Source organism: Mustela lutreola, chromosome 2 (genome assembly GCF_030435805.1).
Source record: "Mustela lutreola isolate mMusLut2 chromosome 2, mMusLut2.pri, whole genome shotgun sequence".
In the NCBI taxonomy this organism is placed as follows: Eukaryota; Metazoa; Chordata; class Mammalia; order Carnivora; family Mustelidae; genus Mustela; species Mustela lutreola.
Window position 1 is genome coordinate 193,884,464 of NC_081291.1, and position 8,543 is coordinate 193,893,006.

An 8,543-nucleotide genomic window follows, 5' to 3' on the forward strand; every position below is an offset into this window, starting at 1 on the left:
ATAATAATAAAATAATAAATTATAATGATATACTGTAATAAGTTATGTGAATGTGGTTTCTCTCTCTCAAAATATCACTGTACTAACTTATGCTTCTTCCTCTTGGATGAAGTGAGATGGTAAAATGCCTCTATGATGAGATGAAGTGAGCTGATGGCAAAGACATTGTGATGTAGTGTCAGGCAACTATTGACCTTCTGACCCGTGATGAGATGGAGGATCACATGCTTCCAGAGTCAGAGTGACAGAGTAACAGGAAACCACAGAAAGAGAAACCCTCACAAGTAAGGGGGAACTCCTGTAAGCGAATCTTCTTTAATTCTCTCAGCAATATTTGGTGTCTTCTAGGTAGAAGTCTTGTACATTTTTTGTTAGATTTATTTTTAAATGTTTGGTGAATTTTGGTGCCATGAAAATGGTATAAGTCTCATAATTTGCTTTGCTAATTGTTTACTGCTGCTTTAAAGAAATATAGAGTTTTACATGATTTTGAATCTAGCAGCACTGATAAATTCACTGATTAAGTCGAATAGTTTGAATTCTTTGGGATAATCTATATCTTCAGTCATATTATTTGCTAATACTATCAAAATTTTTTCTTTGCAATTCTTGTGTGTTTTGGTTTTTTCTTTGAGTTATTAGACAATCTAGGCTTTTCCATTCCATGTAAATACAGTTCCATATGAAACATTCTTACCTTGTTCCCAAACTAAGGATAAGTTTATCATATCGTATCATTGAGAGTGTGTTTGCTGGGGAATCTTTGTAGTGCCATATATCAGATTCAAAATGTTTTGTAACAGTTGTTTTTCATCATGAATAGATTTTGAGTTTTATTCACTTTTTCTAAATATTTTGAGATGACATATTTTTTCTTTATTTTTTTTAATGTAGTGAATTAGATCATTAGAATTTGAAACTTTGAATGATAAACTAACCTTACATTTTTTTAAATAAACCCATTTGGCTTTGATATATTCACATACACACACATTCCACTCATACTGTTTATAAAACTTTTGTCTAGGATTTTTGCTTCTGTATTTAGGATAAAGATCATCTTGCAACTTTCCTTTTTGTGATGTTATTTTTAGGTTTTGGGGAAAAGGTTGTCCTGGCCTCATAAAAAGAGAGTACAGTAGGGTTGCATAAAATTTGTGTTATTTCTTTATTATTTCGTAGAATTCGTAAATAAATGAATCTGGATCTGAGATCTCTTTATGGGAAGATTTTTAACTAGAATTAATTTTAAAAATAGATATAGTCGTAGTCAAAATTTCCATTTCTTTTCCTATTTTGTATAATGGGTTTTTTAAAAGAATTCTTGATTTCATCTAAATTTGCCAATTAATTAATGTAAAGATGTTTCAAACATCTTATTTTAAAATGTGTCATTTCTTTAGTTATATCCTTATTTCTGATGTTATTTTCTCTCTTTCTGTGTAGTATATTTATCTGCCCTTGATCAGTCTTTTTTTTTTTTTTTAAGATTTTATTTATTTATTTGACAGAGAAAGACACAGCGAGAGAGGGAACACAAGCAGGGGGAGTGGGAGAGGGAGACGCAGGCTTCCCGCAAAGCTGAGAGCCCTCCAATGCGGGGCTTGATCCTAGGACCCTGGGATCATGACCTGAGCAGAAGGCGGATGCTTAAGGAATAAGCCACCCAGGCCCCCTGTCCTTGATCAGTCTTACTGATAAATGTAACTTGTATTTTTCAAATAACCAATTTTTAGATTTGTTATATTCTTTATCATACATTCTTATATTGAATTACCTTCTCCTTTTGTTTATTATTTCCTTCCCTTTATTTCCTTTGTTTTTATTTTGCTGTTCTTTTTCTAAATTCTTGCAATAGATACTTAAAACATTGACTTTCATCCTGGTTTTTCCCAAAGTATTGAAGGGTATACATTTCTTTTAATCATAATTCCATAAGTTTTTGCTATGTTTAATTTTTATTATCATTCCATTTTAAATACTTTTTTATTTTGGTTTCTTCTCCAAATCAAAATTGTTTACAAGTTTATCACTTTATGTCCAAAATTTTGGAGTTTTCTGATTATTTTTGCTTTTTTTTTGACAGAACATATGGTCCTTTTTGATCAATGTTATATGTGAATTTGAAGAAGAATTGAATTCTTTTATGAATTGGGTGTGCTATTCTATATGTGTTGATAAAGAAATATGTTAGTCAGTTTTGATTGTCAGACTCTATCCATATTGATATTTTTGTCTGCATATTCTAACAGCTATTGAGTGATACATGTTAAAATCGTATACTATAGTCATAGGGAGCTTTATAGATTTGTCTGTTTCTCTTTTTGGTTCTGCCAACTTTTACTTTATATATATCAAGATTATGTTATTATTTTTAATGTGTTTCTGATTGTTTGACTCATTTATTATTACAGTATAGCTACTTTTATCTGGTAATTCTTCTTCACTTTAAGCCTACTTGTCTCTATTCATATACCTACCCCATCTTCTACTGGCAAGTATTTACTATTTTACTCCCTATCTTTTACTTTCAATTTTTGTTCACCTTTACTTTTTTTTTTTTAAAGATTTTATTTATTTATTTGACAGAGATCACAAGTAGGCAGAGAGGCAGGCAGGGGGGCGGGGGGAGCAGGCCCCCTGCTGAGCAGAGAGTTGGATTCGGGGCTTGATCCCAGGAGCCTGGGATCATGACCTGAGCCGAAGGCTGAGGCTTTAACCCACTGAGCCACCCAGGCACCCCTCTTCATCCTTATTTTTAAAGCCTGTCTCTTGGAAGCAACTTACATATCTTAAATCCAGTCTTGTCTTCTTTGTATTTTAATTGGAAAAATTAATGTTTATATTTAACATAATAATAATTGGATTTAAATCTTATTTTTTTTCTTATTTGTCCACCTGCTCTATTTTCTTTTTCCCCTCTATTTTCTGCCCTTTTCCAGATTAAATGGTTTCTTATTTAATGTATTATTTTCTTAGTATTAGACATGGTTGATACCCGACACAGTTTTTTCCTTCTGGTGCATTAAACCCCCATCTATAGTTAGTGTAGGTTTCTAATGACTTAGAGCCGCACACTTCTCAAAAGAATTGCTCTCTGCCACCAAAGTTTATATGGCTGGGAATGCCTTGGACATTACCTTCAAGGCAGTGACAAGCAACAACTGGCTGAAATGGCAGGGTACAAAAACCTGGTCCCCTTGGCTAATGGTGGAAAACGACTGTCACCATTAATGCTTAGGAACACCTTGTAGGATCAAGTTGAGGCTAGACTATTTCTGAAACTAACCTTTGCTTTGCTTTTCCCTATCCTAACCTGCTTCCCTGATTTTCTCACATGGTTACTTGAATTGATTTCTCAATAAATCACTTGTCCAAAATCCCTGTTGGAAACTCTATTTCTAGGGATTTCTACCCAAGACCTCTCTTAGGGTACATGTTAGTAACACGGCCTTTTACTCGTAGTGTGGGCATCTAGAGATTTTTAGATACATTAATAATTTTAGGCATTTATCATTTTAAAAATTAATTTTATTAAATAATAATTTTAAAATACTCTGAACATTATATGTAATTTAGAACATATTTTAACTGACTAACCACTCTTACTCATTCGGTCTTAATTTTGTCATGTACATTAATACTGTTTATTATTTGGATGTATATCCTTATCCATATCATTGTGTTGCTCGTTCTATTAGACAGTGACAGAGGCATGTTGAAGTCTTCCTCAATAAATTGCTTCCATAGGAATCTCCATTTCAGGCTCTGATGTAAGATAAACTTTGGTATTATACTTTTGTATTATATTTATTATTATGTATAATATCACATATTATATGTAATATATTATACTATTATATATATGATATATAATATTATATATTATATTTGTATTATATTTTTATGCAGTCAACATTCATATTGATTTAGTTCCCTATTTATCCTTTTCAGTAAGGCTCTCAGACTTGCATTTAGGATTCCAGAATAAGATTTGCTAATTTAGGGGCGCCTGGGTGGCTCAGTGGGTTAAAGCCTATGCCTTCAGCTCAGGTCATGATCTCAGGGTCCTGGGATGAAGCCCACATGGGCTCTCTGCTCAGCGGGGAGCCTGTTTCCTCCTCTCTCTGCCAGCCTCTCTGCCTGCTTGTGGTCTCTGTCTGTCAAATAAATAAATAAAATCTTCAGAAAAAAAAAAAGAATAGGAGGCCGAATTCGGACTCAGAACCATCCTACTGTTGTCAAGAAAGCAAGAAAATATGAACATTTCTGAAAGCTATGTAAGTCAGCATTAATCGCCCATAACACATCAGTTGGGGATAATGGGTATCATAAAAAATAAAATCAGCATTAAAATGTTGAGACAGTATAAATTGAGTTTTTATAAAAACATAAGAAATAAATGAATTTGAAAAATATTTCTGGAAAAGAAAAATCCATGTTTGCTGATTTTTAAATATCTAGAGTAGAAAGAAATGAGTCTGGCAATCCCATGAAATATAAATTATTCCTGTATTAATGAATAATTGCACCTACTTTAGGTGTTTGGAGAGTTAATAAACATTAATGTGCATGTGATGTACTTGGAAATTCTTGTACCGTTTTCCCAATTGTTTTGTTTCCGAACTTGATGATATGTAATTTTGATTAAAAAGAAGAAATAATCAGGTTGCTTTCTATGCCAAATTTGTTCTTATCTGGTTGCTATGACGATCTCCTTCAACAGTCCCCCCCCCCCCTTTGTGGATTTATCTCTTTTTGATGTTACAAAAAGAGTTTTCCTAGGTGAGGAATTTATTTCTTTATACTTAAAGGATTTTTAAGAAATAAAAAAAAGCTTCTAGTGAAAGCCTCCACATTCCAGGGTGTCATGTCTTATTTAAGATTTAAAATGAAAAAGTTGATATCTCTTGTAAAAAAAAAAAAACAAAAAAAAAAAAACAAAGAAGGAGCAGGTCTTTTGTGGAGAATCTGAGTTTTTATTTCTCCCATATTAGATAGACTAATTGCATCTTCTGCCATTATTCTTGGCACGTAAAGGCTTACTTCTCTACTTGATTTTTGTCTTATTATTTTGTCATGGTGTTAAACATTAAAATACTTCCATAGATCTCTAATTCATTGGAGGGGTGGATTTTAAAACAGAGAATACTAGCTTTCAGTTAGGAACCTAAGTTCCCATCCTGATTCTGTTACTAAAAATTGGCCTGACTTTGGAAAATTCTCCTGATGCCCTGTGAGCTATGGCTTCTTTCTTTCTTTCTAAAAAGAGGTTGTTAAACCATATGGTTCTCCCCAGTTTGAAAACATGTAACTCTTGGGGCAGTTCCCTTTTCCATGTACTGTTTATCTTCTTAAAACCGTTTTTTTTTTTTTTTTTAAGTCCCTTTGTATCTTCTATGAAATTCACAATAAATGAAGTAACAAATATTTGTTGGGTTTCTCTTACATACCAAGAACATGTGTCTTTTGATGAAATTAAGTCACATGAATTCTTCCAGAGAACCTTAATAATGTTTCCAGAGACATCATTCATGTAGCAAACAGAGGTAACTTTTGTTGATAGATTTAAAGCAGAAAAGAGTAATAATTAGACGGCAGGATGATAGATTTGTTCTATTCAGTCTCTGATTGACTGCCTGGATGATTTACTAGGTAATGTTGGCTAGTCTAGTGGTTCTGAAACCTTAGGGTTTCAACAAACCAAAGCTTGTTGAAATATCAGGGTCCTTTCAGTTTCTGATTCAGTATGTCTGAGGTATGCCTGGAGGATTATCGTATGAAACAAGTTCATCGGCCATATTTATGCTGCTGGTCCTGGTCCTAGGATCATACTTTGATAATTACTGGGCTGGTCATTCTGTAGAGTTCTTTACAATTTTGTGGCTAGGATGTAGTGATAGAAGCCATAGCCTAATGCCACTATCTTTTTTTTTTTTTTTTAAATTGTCTTTATTTATTTGAAAGAGAGAAAGAGCAGGGGGAGGAGCAAAGGGAGAAGCAGGCTCCCCACTGAGCAGGAAGTCCCATGCAGGGCTCAGTCCCAGGACCCTGAGATCATGACCTGAGCCGAAAGCAGATGCTTAACGACTGAGCCACCCAGACTCACTGAGGAGAAAAAATTCTTATCTAAGTTTATATTGCCTGTGATATGATATCATATGTAGAGATCAATTATTGTTTCAGTTATTAAACAAATTCACTTAAGATTCTCTATCATATTCTTCTAGATCTATATTTACATTTTAATTTTAATTGTTACGGGATTATTTGCCATGCATTAATCAATAATCGGTCTCTTTTGAAAAAGAAATCTGTGGAGTTGGCTTGCAATCAGATATATTTTTCAGCTTTGCTTCTATATACATAATTTGGATTGTTATCTGAAAGTTTCCAAATATATTGGTATTTGGCACTAAGTGACCTAATCATTTGTATTCCCCTTTTGGTTCATATGTTCAGTTTTGTCGTCACTGGAAAGAACAAGGCTCTTCTTGTCATTCTTAGTAACCCAAACACCAGTCAAAACAGGAAGGGATATGAGATTTAATTTAGTTCAGCCTTTTAAAATTATACATAGAAAAGTAAACGAATTGTGAATCCTAGCTTGAACTAGAACTCAGTTATTCTGATACCCAGGCTAATTAATGTTTACCTGACTTATTTTGTCCTTGGATGATGCCATGTTTTCTTTCCTCTCTCTCAGATCACTGGAGAGTTGACAGCCACTGTCACAGAGATCAGCTACCCCCTAACACATGGCTTGGGTGTACACTGTAGAAGGCCTAAATCTAATTTAAATGTCATGCAAGTATGGGCATGTATTCCTCACTATGTGTGACTAAGGGACATAACATTTGTATCTATCTCCCTTCACTTGGCAATTTAATCTGTCTCAAATTAACATCACGTATTTTACAGTAAGAACAATCTTTCATATTTGTACTATAGTAAATTTATAAATAGTACCTCTAATTTGATTGCCCTCAGGGGTGGATTGCAAAAATGGCAGCAAATTCCTCCCCTCCCTTATCATGACTGAGATCCTCCCCTCATAGGCAGAGTGGGTTTCCCCAGCTTTTAAGTCTGGGTGGCCTTGTGGCTTTCTTTGACCAACCGAATGGAGCAGAGTGAAAACTGCCAAGTCTTGAGGCTGGATCATGAAAGCTCTTGCACAGAGGCTGGGCAAACAGACCTGCTGGAGGATGAGAAGGTTGAAGCGCTCCAGCTGCCAGCTCGGCCTGCCCCCCAGTGTAACCTTGCAGCTGATCTCTGCCATATGGACAGCTCAAACCACCCAGCAGAGCTGTTTCCATTTCCAGTCCTTAGAATCATGAGCTAAATAAATGGCTATCGCTTTAGGTCATGAAGCAGTGGGATGGTTTGGGATGATTTGCTAGGCCGCAATGGATACCTGATGCATATACCTTTGGAAATAACTCTGTAATTGTCTTCCAGATTGTTTTAGCGATTTGGCTTACTGAGTTTCGACTGGGCCTATTGCAGTGAGCTATTTTCCAGATGCTCTTGTGGCTAGGTATGCTTAGGTAATCTGGTTAATAGGACGTAAGCTGAAGGAAAGTGAAATATTTTTAGGTAGTGTCCTTTAAGAAAAGCTACTTGGCCTCTATTTCTTCTTCTTCTTCTTCTTCTTCTTCTTCTTCTTCTTCTTCTTTTTTTAAGACCTTATCTATCTATCTATCTATTTTTAAATATTTTATTTATTTATTTGTCAGAGAGACAGAGAGCACGAGCAGGGGAAGCATTTGGCAGAGGGAGAAGTGGGCTCCCCACTGAGCAAGGAGCCCAATGTGGGACTCGATCCCAGGACACTGGGATCAAGGCCTGAGCTGAAGGCAGACACTTAACTGACTGAGCCACTCAGGTGTCCCTAAGACCTTATTTATTTATTTGAGAGAGAGAGATCATGAGCAGGGAGGAAGGGTAGAGAGAGGGTCAGGCTCCCCACTCAGTAGGGAGCCTGATGCAGAACTAGATCCCATGACCCTGGGATCTTGGCCTGAGCTGAAGGCAGGGGTTCAACTGACTAAGCCACTCAGGCACCCGACCTATTGTTCTTCCTTCCTGCTGGCCAGAGCACAGACAGGGAGATGGTGATTCCTTCCATCATGTATGTGGGTAAGGGTGATAGTCTAGGCATAATGGGATCAAAGGAGTCTGAGCTCCTCAATTATCTCACAGATCAGAGCCACTTTTACTCTCTGGTCAGCCAGACTTAGACTTCTGTGGAGGAGAGAAGTTCTGTCTTGTTGTCACTGCTATATTTTTCTCTGTTAAACCAAACTAATATTCTCTTCAAAGTGTATTTATCCTAGAATGAAAAATCATTTGTACAAAGGCATGTGAATGAAAGAAAATGGTAAAAATGCATTAAAATATACCCTAGGAGTTCTTTATGTGCAACACTCACATCAGAGCAGAATCCTCCGAAAATAGTTTCATAGCCACAATTTGTCATTTGATGCACGAGGCACTGAGCTAAGCGCAGATATACATTATCTCTCTTAATGCTCAAAACACTT

General features: G+C 35.5%; 1 long non-coding RNA gene across 1 annotated transcript; it reads left to right on the top strand.

Moving 5' to 3' along the window:
• The first annotated feature begins 243 nt into the window (after positions 1–243).
• LOC131825955 (uncharacterized) lies at positions 244–7,314 on the top strand. Its single transcript, XR_009351380.1, has 3 exons — positions 244–300; positions 3,702–3,773; positions 6,707–7,314. It is a non-coding gene; the product is annotated as an uncharacterized LOC131825955 (long non-coding RNA).
• The last annotated feature ends 1,229 nt before the right edge of the window (positions 7,315–8,543 follow it).